This window comes from Muntiacus reevesi, chromosome 19 (assembly GCF_963930625.1).
Source record: "Muntiacus reevesi chromosome 19, mMunRee1.1, whole genome shotgun sequence".
Classification (NCBI taxonomy): Eukaryota; Metazoa; Chordata; class Mammalia; order Artiodactyla; family Cervidae; genus Muntiacus; species Muntiacus reevesi.
In genome coordinates, this window is record NC_089267.1 from 24,831 (window position 1) to 33,077 (window position 8,247).

Here is an 8,247-nt window from a genome sequence, read left to right on the forward strand (position 1 = left end):
CCAGGCTCCCAGGCTCCAATTCTCCCATGCGCTGCTAGGGTGCTGCGGACCCCAGGCTCCCAGGCTCCCAGGCGCGGGCTCGTGTGCTGCGGACCCCAGGCTCCCAAGCGCGGGCTCGGGAGCTGAGGGCCCCAGGCTCCCAAGCACCCAGGCTCCCAGGCTCCCAGGCGCGGGCTCAGGTCCTGCGGACCCCAGGCTCCCAGACTCCCAGGCTCCCAGGCTCCCAGACGCGGGCTCGTGTGCTGCGGAACCCAGGCTCCCAAGCGCGCGCTCGGGCGCTGAGAGCCCCAGGCCCCCAGCCTCCCAGGCTCCCAGGCTCCAATTCTCCCAGGCGCTGCTAGGGTGCTGCGGACCCCAGGCTCCCAGGCTCCCAGGCGAGGGCTAGGGTGCTGCGGACCCCAGGCCCCCAGCCTCCCAGGCTCCCAGGATCCCAGGCGCGGTCTATGGTGCTGCGGACCCCAGACTCCCAGGCTCCCAGGCTCCCAGGCGCGGGCTCGTGTGCTGCGGACCCCAGGCTCCCAAGCGCGGGCTCGGGAGCTGAGGGCCCCAGGCCCGCAGCCTCCCAGGCTCCCAGGCTCCCAGGCGCGGGATAGGGTGCTGCGGACCCCAGGTCCCCAGGCTCCGAGGCTCCCAGGCTCGGGCTCGTGTGCTGCGGACCCCAGGCTCCCAAGCGCGGGCTCGGGAGCTGAGGGCCCCAGACTCCCAGGCTCCCAGGCTCCCAGGCTCCCATGCGCGGGCTCAGGTCCTGCGGACCCGAGGCTGCCAAGCTCCCAGGCTCCCAGGCTCCCAGGCGCTGCTAGGGTGCTGCGGACCCCAGGCTCCCAGGCTCCCAGGCGCGGGCTAGGGTGCTGCGGACCCCAGGCCCCCAGGCTCCCAGGATCCCAGGCTCCCAGGCGCGGTCTATTGTGCTGCGGACCCCAGACTCCCAGGCTCCCAGGCTCCCAGGCGCGGGCTAGGGTGCTGCGGAACCCAGGCTCCCAGGATCCCAGGCTCCCAGGCGCGGTCTATGGTGCTGCGGACCCCAGGCTCACAGGCTCCCAGGCGCGGGCTCGGGTACTGCGGACCCCAGGCTCCCAGGCTCCCAGGCTCCCAGGCTCCCAGGCGCGGGCTCGTGTGCTGCGGACCCCAGGTTCCCAAGCGCGGGCTCGGGAGCTGCGGACCCCAGGCCCCCAGCCTCCCAGGCTCCCAGGCTCCCAGGCTCCCAGGCGCGGGCTCGTGTGCTGCGGACCCCAGGCTCCCAAGCGCGGGCTCGGGAGCTGAGGGCCCCAGGCTCCCAGGCTCCCAGGCTCCTAGGCGCGGGCTCAGGTCCTGCGGACCCCAGGCTCCCAAGCTCCCAGGCTCCCAGGCTCCCAGGCGCTGCTAGGGTGCTGCGGACCCCAGGCTCCCAGGCTCCCAGGCGCGGGCTAGGGTGCTGCGGACCCCAGGACCCCAGGCTCCCAGGCGCGGTCTATTGTGCTGCGGACCCCAGGCTCCCAGGCTCCCAGGCTCCCAGGCTCCCAGGCGCGGGCTCGGGAACTGAGGGCCCTAGGCTCCCAGGCTCCCAGGGGCGGTCTATTGTGCTGCGGACCCTAGGCTCCCAGGCTCCCAGGCTCCCAGGCGCGGGCTCGGGAACTGAGGGCCCTAGGCTCCCAGGCTCCCAGGCGCGGGCTAGGGTGCTGCGGACCCCAGGCCCCCAGCCTCCCAGGCTCCCAGGCTCCAAGGCGCGGTCTCGTGTGCAGCGGACCCCAGGCTCCCAAGCGCGGGCTCGGGAGCTGATGGCCCCAGTCCCCCAGCCTCCCAGGCTCCCAGGCTCCCAGGCGCTGCTAGGGTGCTGCGGACCCCAGGCTCCCAGGCTCCCAGGCGCGGGCTAGCGTGCTGCGGACCCCAGGCCCCCAGCCTCCCAGGCTCCCAGGCTCCCAGGCGCGGTCTATGGTGCTGCGGACCCCAGACTCCCAGGCTCCCAGGCTCCCAGGCTCCCAGGCGCTGCTGGGGTGCTGCGGACCCCAGGCCCCCAGCCTCCCAGGCTCCCAGGCTCCCAGGCGCGGGCTCGTGTGCTGCGGACCCCAAGCTCCCAAGCGCGGTCTCGGGCGCTGAGGGCCCCAGGCCCCCAGCCTCCCAGGCTCCCAGGCTCCCATTCTCCCAGGCGCTGCTAGGGTGCTGCAGACCCCAGGCTCCCAGGCTCCCAGGCGCGGGCTAGGGTGCTGCGGACCCCAGGCCCCCAGCCTCCCAGGCTCCCAGGATCCCAGGCGCGGTCTATGGTGCTGCGGACCCCAGACTCCCAGGCTCCCAGGCTCCCAGGCGCGGGCTCGTGTGCTGCGGACCCCAGGCTCCCAAGCGCGGGCTCGGGAGCTGAGGGCCCCAGGTCCCCAGCCTCCCAGGCTCCCAGGCTCCCAGGCGAGGGCTCGTGAGCTGCATCTCCCTGGCTTCGAGTGCAGGCCCGGGAGCTGCTTCCCCCAGGTTCAAAGGCAACCAGGCGCGGGCTCAGGTCCTGCGGACCCCAGGCTCCCAGGCTCCCAGGCGCGGGCTCGGGTGCTGCGGACCCCAGGTCCCCAGGCTCCCAGGCTCCCAGGCTCGGGCTCGTGTGCTGCGGACCCCAGGCTCCCAAGCCCGGGCTCGGGAGCTGAGGGCCCCAGGCTCCCATGCTCCCAGGCTCCCAGGCGCGGTCTATGGTGCTGCGGACCACAGACTCCCAGGCTCCCAGACTCCCAGGCTCCCAGGCGCGGGCTCGTGTGCTGCGGAACCCAGGCTCCCAAGCGCGGGCTCGGGAGCTGGGAGCCCCAGGCCCCCAGGCTCCCAGCCTCCCAGGCTCCCAGGCTCCCAGGCGCGGGCTCGGGTGCTGCGGACACCAGGCTCCCAAGCTCCCAGGCTCCCAGGCTCCCAGGCGCTGCTAGGGTGCTGCGGACCCCAAGCTCCCAAGCGCGTGCTCGGGAGCTGGGGGCCCCAGGCCCCCAAGTCCCAGGCTCCTAGGCTCCCAGGCGCGGGCTCGGGAGCTGAGGGCCCCAGGCTCCCAGGCTCCTAGGCCCGGGGTAGGGTGGTGCGGACCCCAGGCTCCCAGGCTCCCAGGCGCGGGCTCAGGTGCTGCGGACCCCAGGCTCCAGGGTCCCAGGCTCCCATGCGCGGGCTCGGGTGCTGCGGACCCCAGGCCCCAGCCTCCCAAGCTCCCATGCACCCAGGGGTGGTCTAGGGTGCCTCGGACCCCAGAACCCAGGCTCCCAGGCTCCCAGGCGCTGCTAGGGTGCTGCCGACCCCATGCTCCCAGGCTCCCAGGCTCCCAGGCGAAGATCGAAAGCTGCTGAAAACCAGTATCCGGCCTCCCGTGCGATTGCTCGAGAGATGCGTGCCCCAGGCTCCCTAGCGCGTGCTCGTGAGCTGGGACCCCAAGGCTCATAGGCTAACAGGTGCGTTCTCGGGAGATTGTGCCCGCAGGCTCACAGGCTCCCAGGCGCGTGCTCGTGTGCTGCGGACCCCAGGCTCCCAAGCGCGGGCTCGGGAGCTGAGGGCCCCAGGCTCCCAGGCTCCCAGGCGCCCAGGCGCGGGCTCAGGTCCTGCGGACCCCAGGCTCCCAAGCTCCCAGGCTCCCAGGCTCCCAGGCGCTGCTAGGGTGCTGCGGACCCCAGGCTCCCAGGCTCCCAGGCGCGGGCTAGGGTGCTGCGGACCCCAGGCCCCCAGGCTCCCAGGCTCCCAGGCTCCCAGGCGCGGGCTCGGGTACTGCGGACCCCAGGCTCCCAGGCTCCCAGGCTCCCAGGCTCCAAGGCGCGGGCTCGGGAGCTGAGGGCCCCAGGCTCCCAGGCTCGCAGGAGCTGGCTAGGGTGCTGCGGATCCCAGGCCCCCAGCCTCCCAGGCTCCCAGGCTCCCAGGCTCCCAGGCGCGGGATCGTGTGCTGCGGACCCCAGGCTCCCAAGCGCGGGCTCGGGAGCTGAGGGCCCCAGGCTCCCAGGCGCGGGCTCAGGTCCTGCGGACCGCATGCTCCCAAGCTCCCAGGCTTCCAGGTTCCCAGGCGCTGCTAGGGTGCTGCGGACCCCAGGCTCCCAGGCTCCCAAGGGCGGGCTAGGGTGCTGCGGACCCCAGGCCACCAGCCTCCCAGACTCCCAGGCTCCCGGGCGCGGTCTATTGTGCTGCGGACCCCAGACTCCCAGGCTCCCAGGCTCCCAGGCTCCCAGGCGCGGGATAGGGTGCTGCCGACCCCAGGCCCCCAGGCTCCCTGGCTCCCAGGCTCCCAGGCGCGGGCTCGGGATCTGAGGGCCCCAGGCCCCCATCCTCCCAGGCTCCCAGGCGCGGGATACGGTGCTGCGGACCCCAGGCCCCCAGGCTCCCAGGCTCCCATGCTCCCAGGCGCGGGCTCGGGAGCTGAGGGCCCCAGGCTCCCAGGCTCCCAGGCTCCTAGGCGCGGGGTAGGGTGGTGCGGACCCCAGGCTCCAAGGCTCCCAGGCTCCCAGGTGCCGGCTCAGGTGCTGCGGACCCCAGGCTCCCAGGCTCCCAGGCTCCCAGGCGCGGGCTAGGGTGCTGCGTACCCCAGGCTCCCAGGCTCCCAGGCGCGGGCTAGGGTGCTGCGGACCCCAGGCCCCCAGCCTCCCAAACTCCCAGGCTCCCATGCGTGGTCTAGGGTGCTGCGGACCCCAGAACCCAGGCTCCCAGGCTCCCAGGCGCGGGCTCGTGTGCTGAGGATCCCAGGCTCCCAGGCGAAGATCGAAAGGTGCTCAAAACCAGTATCCGGCCTCCCGTGCGTTTGCTCGGGAGATGCGTGCCCCAGGCTCCCAAGCGCGTGCTCGTGAGCTGGGACCCCAAGGCTCATAGGCTAACAGGTGCGTTCTCGGGAGATTGTGCCCGCAGGCTCACAGGCTCCCAGGCGCGTGCTCGTGTGCTGCGCACCCCAGGCTCCCAGGCACGTGCACGTGAGCTGGGAACCCAAGGCTCACAGTCTACCAGGCGCGGGATCGGGGGCTGGGCTTCACAGGCTCCCAGGCGCGGGCTCGTGTGCTGCGCACCCCAGGCTCCCAGGCGCTGGCTCGTGAGCTGCATCTCCCTGGCTTCGAGTGCAGGCCCGGGAGCTGCCTCCCCCAGGTTCAAAGGCAACCAGGCGCGGGTTCCGGAGCTGCGGCCCCAGGATCCCAGGCTCCCAGGCTCCCTGGCGCGGGCTAGGGTGCTGCGGACCCCAGGCCCCCAGCCTCCCAGGCTCCCAGTCTCCCAGGCGCGGGCTCGTGTGCTGCGAACACCAGGCTCCCAAGCGCGGGCTCGGGAGCTGAGGGCCCCAGGCCCCCAGAAACCGAGGCTCCCAGGCTCCCAGGCGCGGGATAGGGTGCTGCGGACCCCAGGTCCCCAGGCTCCCAGGCTCCCAGGCGCGGGCTCGTGTGCTACGGACCCCAGGCTCCCAAGCGCGGGCTCGGGAGCTGAGGGCCCCAGGCTCCCAAGCACCCAGGCTCCCAGGCTCCCAGGCGCTGCTAGGGTGCTGCGGACCCCAGGCTCCCAGGCTCCCAGGCGCGGGCTAGGGTGCTGCGGACCCAAGGCCCCCAGCCTCCCAGGTTCCCAGGCTCCCAGGCGCGGTCTATTGTGCTGCAGACCCCAGACTCCCAGGCTCCAGGCTCCCAGGCTCCCAGGCGCTGCTAGGGTGCTGCGTACCCCAGGCTCCCAGGCTCCCAGGCGCGGGCTATGGTGCTGCGGACCCCATGCCCCCAGCCTCCCAGGCTCCCAGGCGCGGTCTATGGTGCTGCGGACCCCAGACTCCCAGGCTCCCAGGCTCCCAGGCTCCCAGGCGCGGGCTCGGGTGCTGCGGACCCCAGGCTCCCAGGCTCCCAGGCGCGGGCTCGGGAGCTGAGGGCCCCAGGCTTCCAGGCTCCCAGGCGCGGGCTAGGGTGCTGCGGACCCCAGGCCCCCAGCCTCCCAGGCTCCCAGGCTCCCAGGCTCCCAGGCGCGGGCTCGTGTGCTGCGGACCCAGGCTCCCAAGCGCGGGCTCGGGAGCTGAGGGCCCCAGGCTCCCAGGCTCCCAGGCTCCTAGGCGCGGGCTCAGGTCCTGCGGACCCCAGGCTCCCAAGCTCCCAGGCTCCCAGGCTCCCAGGCGCTGCTAGGGTGCTGCGGACCCCAGGCTCCCAGGCTCCCAGGTGCGGGCTAGGGTGCTGCGGACCCCAGGCCCCCAACCTCCCAGGCTCCCAGGCTCCCAGGCGCGGTCTATTGTGCTGCGGACCCCAGACTCCCAGGCTCCCAGGCTCCCAGGCGCGGGATAGGGTGCTGCGGACCCCAGGCCCCCAGTCTCCCAGGCTCCCAGGCTCCCAGGCGCGGGCTCGGGAGCTGAGGGCCCCACTCTCCCAGGCTCCCAGGCTCCCAGGCGCGGGCTCGGGTGCTGCGGACCCCAGGCCCCCAGCCTCCCAGGCTCCTAGGCTCCCAGGCTCCCAGGCGCGGGCTCGTGTGCTGCGGACCCCAGGCTCCCAGGCGCGTGCTCGGGTGCTGCGGACCCCAGACTCCCAGGCTCCCAGGCTCCCAGGCGCGGGCTCGTGTGCTGCGGACCCCAGGCTCCCAAGCGCGGGCTCGGGAGCTGAGGGCCCCAGGCTCCCAGGCTCCCAGGCTCCCAGGCGCGTCTCAGGTCCTGCGGACCCCAGGCTCCCAATCTCCCAGGCTACCAGGCTCCCAGGCGCTGCTAGGGTGCTGCGGACCCCAGGCACCCAGGCTCCCAGGCGCGGGCTAGGGTGCTGCGGACCCCAGAACCCAGGCACCCAGGCTCCCAGGCTCCTAGGCGCGGGCTTGAGTGCTGCGGACCCGAGGCTCCCAGGCGCTGGCTTGTGAGCTGCATCTCTCTGGCTTCGAGTGCAGGCCCGGGAGCTCCCTCCCCCAGGTTCAAAGGCAACCAGGCGCGGGTTCCGGAGCTGCGGCCCCAGGATCCCAGGCTCCCAGGCTCCCAGGCTCGGGCTAGGGTGCTGCGGACCCCAGGCCCCCAGCCTCCCAGGCTCCCAGGCTCCCAGGCGCGGGCTCGTGTGCTGCGGACCCCAGGCTCCCGAGCCCGGGCTCGCGAGCTGAGGGCCCCAGGCCCCCAGCCTCCCAGGCTCCCAGGCTCCCAGGCGCGGGATAGGGTCCTGCGGACCCCAGGCCACCAGGCTCCCAGGCTCCCAGGCTCCCAGGCGCGGGATCGGGTCCTCAGGGCCCCATGCTCCCAGGCTCCCAGGCTCCTAGGCGCGGGGTAGGGTGGTGCGGATCCCAAGCTCCCAGGCTCCCAGGCTCCCAGGCGCCGGCTCAGGTGCTGCGGACCCCAGGCTCCCAGGCTCCCAGGCTCCTAGGCGCGGGCTTGGGTGCTGGGGACCCCAGGCTCCCAGGCGTGGGCTCGTGAGGTGCATCTCCCTGGCTTCGAGTGCAGGCCCGGGAGCTGCTTCCCCCAGGTTCAAAGGCAACCAGGCGCGGGCTCAGGTCCTGCGGACCCCAGGCTCCCAGGCTCCCAGGCGCGGGCTCGGGTGCTGCGGACCCCAGGCTCCCAGGCTCCCAGGCTCCCAGGCTCCCAGGCGCGGGCTAGGGTGCTGCGGACCCCAGGCCCCCAGCCTCCCAGGCTCCCAGACTCCCAGGCTCCCAGGCTCCCAGGCGCTGCTAGGGTGCTGCGGACCCCAGACTCCCAGGCTCCCAGGCGCGGGCTCGGGTGCTGCGGACCCCAGGCTCCCAGGCTCCCAGGCTCCCAGGCGCGGGCTCGGGAACTGAGGGCCCTAGGCTCCCAGGCTCCCAGGCGCGGGCTAGGGTGCTGCGGACCTCAGGCCCCCAGCCTCCCAGGCTCCCAGGCGCGGGCTCGTGTGCAGCGGACCCCAGGCTCCCAAGCGCGGGCTCGGGAGCTGATGGCCCCAGGACCCCAGCCTCCCAGGCTCCCAGGCTCCCAGGCGCTGCTAGGGTGCTGCGGACCCCAGGCTCCCAGGCTCCCAGGCGCGGGCTAGGGTGCTGCGGACCCCAGGCCCCCAGCCTCGCAGGCTCCCAGGCTCCCAGGCGCGGTCTATGGTGCTGCGGACCCCAGGCTCCCAGGCTCCCAGGCGCTGCTAGGGTGCTGCGGACCCCAGTCCCCCAGTCTCCCAGGCTCCCAGGCTCCCAGGCGCGGTCTATGGTGCTGCGGACCCCAGGCTCCCAAGCGCGGTCTCGGGCGCTGAGGGCCCCAGGCCCCCAGCCTCCCAGGCTCCCAGGCTCCCATTCTCCCAGGCGCTGCTAGGGTGCTGCGACCCCAGGCTCCCAGGCTCCCAGGCGCGGGCTAGGGTACTGCGGACCCCAGGCCCCCAGCCTCCCAGGCTCCCAGGATCCCAGGCGCGGTCTATG